Source organism: Etheostoma spectabile, chromosome 12 (genome assembly GCF_008692095.1).
Source record: "Etheostoma spectabile isolate EspeVRDwgs_2016 chromosome 12, UIUC_Espe_1.0, whole genome shotgun sequence".
NCBI lineage: Eukaryota > Metazoa > Chordata > Actinopteri > Perciformes > Percidae > Etheostoma > Etheostoma spectabile.
In genome coordinates this window covers 2,169,769-2,173,036 of record NC_045744.1, presented here as the reverse complement: position 1 = coordinate 2,173,036, position 3,268 = coordinate 2,169,769, and the positions used below count along the sequence as shown (strand labels likewise).

Sequence of the window (3,268 nt, the reverse complement as noted above, 5' to 3'; positions counted from 1 at the left end):
TTAATCAACTAAGTAATTTAATCAATTACGACTTTCATGTGAATATTTTTAGATCAATGCATTAGTTTGATCAGATCTGCTTTCTTTTAATTTTAACCCTTGAGTTACCTTTTGCCCTGTAGAGGCATTTTGGTTAATTAATTTAAATGAGGTTTCTTATCTGTGTTTTTTTTACAGCCCCTTTGTGGAAGGGTCAAAAACTCATGTTAACATAGAATGTTACATAAGCATTCCTTTTAGTTACTCTCCATTATTTGAGGACACTGAATCCCTTAAGTCCCATACCTAAAACTTCTGTCATATAGATGGATCCCACATTGGATTGACTACTTTTTCTTTGTTTTTTTTTTTTTTTTTTTTAATCCGAATTCCATTTAAATCTAAATTATATTATTTTTTTTTTTTTAAAGCGTTACACTATTTCCCTCTTTCCCTAGATGGACTTTTCTCAGCTCCTTCAGTACTACTAGATCTGACAGGACATATTACATAATTTTGATCCATCCCTAATTGCAGACATACAACAAATAAGCAAGACAAGACATCAGACATACATTTAAACATATACCAACTATACCCAATCTGAAAAATGAGCCATTAATTAGTGTTGATTCACCAGCTATGTCCTCCATAAATGCACTAAACTTCTATTTCTTATTTCTTTCTTGTGATATCATAAATTTCACATTTCTTTTCCTCAATCTACCAGATCTCAGACATAATCCCATCTACTACTTTGAACACTCTCTCCGCTTACTCAAATACTTATATTGCAACAATAGTTTAATTATACATGAGTCAACACTTTTCTCTCTGTTATTTCTTGTAGCTATACCCTTGCTTCTATATAACCCACTTTTTTCCTTCTTTCCCTCATTCTTACAACACCCCTCTACTTTGTCCTTTCTGTATGTTGTTTAATGTAAATGTGCTGTATTTATATAGCGCTTTTCCAGTCTTAACGATCCTCAAAGCGCTTACATCTACAGGAAACATTACCAGTCACCACACTTCATACACGTGGCCGGGGCTGCTGTACAAGGTTCCACCTGCTCAAAGATACATTCACACACATTCACCATCCGATGCGCAGCACCGGGGGCAACTCGGAAATCTTTCCCAAGGACACTTCGACATGGGATGCAGGGCAAGGGGTCGAACCACCAACCTTCCGATGGCAGGCAAACGCTCTACCACTGAGACACAGCCGCCTCTGTATGTTTTACTGCTGGGTAAATTCCATGTGTGCCCACCGGAGACTATTGTGCCAGTCTTATGTGTAGATTTACTGGAAAGAATGATAATTTTTCTGTTCCGTGTTATCCCCCTGTCTCCTATCTTGTGTCCTAGTGTCCTTATGGGGTGTGCTGCTCCCTGTATGTATGAGCATAAAAGACTGTGGAGAACAGCATGTTTATCTTTACATTCTTTTTTATTTCTCAATTTGGCACGTAATACGAGATTACGTTTTGGCAGTCCTCTAATCAGTTATATCATCCTGTAATTGATTTCTATTCCCGCATTATCAGTCCGCCCCTATTCCCAGCATGACAAAATTTATCACTACTATCTTTCCTGAGCCCTATTCTTTAGGCTTGGTGCCCTCTGTCCAGACTGGGACTTGGACCTCCTAAGCAGCGCTTAATTTCTGCATTTTTTTGAATCAAATTGTGTGTCCGCTAAAGTGCGGGTTGGAGGGTCTGCTGGGGCACAATGTGTCAGGTGGTGCCCAGAGTGCGCTGATTTACCTTTGACTGGACCGAGTGTGAAGTAAACTCTCACTTTGGACCAGTCCACTGGGGTTGGCCACTTCCTCTTGTGGACCTAACCCTGACCCAGTCTCCTACTTAATGGTCTGCTCTCGTTCTGAGTGGGTGTGGCTTCTTTCTCCACCTGGGTAGAGAGGGCTGAGACCAAATAGGTTAGGTCATTCATATAGGCAGACATTTTCACTGTTTTTACATCCAATAAAGGCATATGACCCATTATTGGGTGGACCGGCATGTGGTCTGCCAGTCAAGATCTCGTGGGGGGAAGGTGTCTCTCCCCTTTTGAGCTCTCATGGCCATGAGTGCAGGGGAAAGGCCTCACCCACTTAATCCTGCTCTCATGGCAACCTTGGCTATCTTAGCTTCATGTTGGTTGGCCCTCCCACCAGTCCCTGGGACGTGGATGTTTACCGACCCGAATGAGTGTGTGATGGCGAGGCAGCTGAACTTCTCTCAACAACTGTGGTTTTAAAGTGGGTGCCATTATTCTGATTGTTCGTCTTGGAATGCCGTACCGTGGTATCAGTTCAGTTTTATCCATTTTACTACCTGAGTACAATTTCTCACAATAATTCACAATACCTGAGTATAATTTCCCACACTACGGACGCTGCGTTTTGATTACATTTCTAGCGAGACATTTATATCTTATTTTTTTAAAATTATCTCAGTGAATGTACATAATCACTCGCTTGCTCATTGCTTTTAATTGCTTTTTCCGATATCGCCAGAATAATGTGACACTGACACGTTGTGGTTGCTATGGACGCTGTTTTAGCTTAGCTAGCTAGCGTTAGCTGTGACCCCAGACTCCACATAGGAGCTGTTTAACGCTACGTAACACTAGCTACAGAAGTGGCGAAGTGCGCGATTTGAGACAGTCCTGCGATCCGTCGTCACCTGAACACCACAGACGGCGCTAACAAACAAGATGCAAGGAAGTTGAACTGCTCCTCTGAACTCCCAGTGCTTTATTTAACACGTAACGTTCTGCCTTCAATGTTAATTCTCCTTTAACGGTCTACGGTTAGTTCAGACTGCGGCCAACAACACAGGCGTATTAACTGTCTGGACACTTATTCGGAAACGATGACATGGCCGGATAGCCAGTTTTTATTGTTGTCAAGCATACTGTCAAATAATATTCACGGTTTATCTACTGTACGCAATGGTATTGACTTTGAATCTTGCTAGCATGACTTAGTTGGTTAAGTGAGCAGACTAGAAAATCTCCCGTCACCAGGTTGTAGTCTTGGCCATCTGAGCTCGAACCCGTCCTATTTACTGGAAAGGTGAACAACGTTAACCTTACGGGATGGAGAAGGTTGTTTCAGGTATTAGTCAACCTCCAGGTTTCAGGTAAACCTCTATTCGTTATTGTTTGAAAAGAAAAACCTTTTGACGCATTAAAATACAAATGAATGGTGTTAACTGTTAATATGTTCTGACAGTTTTTTGTTTTTTGAAATTCTTATTTTCATTTCTCCGTTTGAAGATCT

The 3,268-nt window shown here is 41.1% G+C and overlaps 1 pseudogene; it reads left to right on the top strand.

Annotated features, from left to right (window-relative positions):
• Positions 1-1,135: 1,135 nt before the first annotated feature.
• The window catches only part of LOC116699239 (volume-regulated anion channel subunit LRRC8D-like), a 5,275-nt pseudogene continuing 3,142 nt past the window's right edge, over positions 1,136-3,268 (top strand).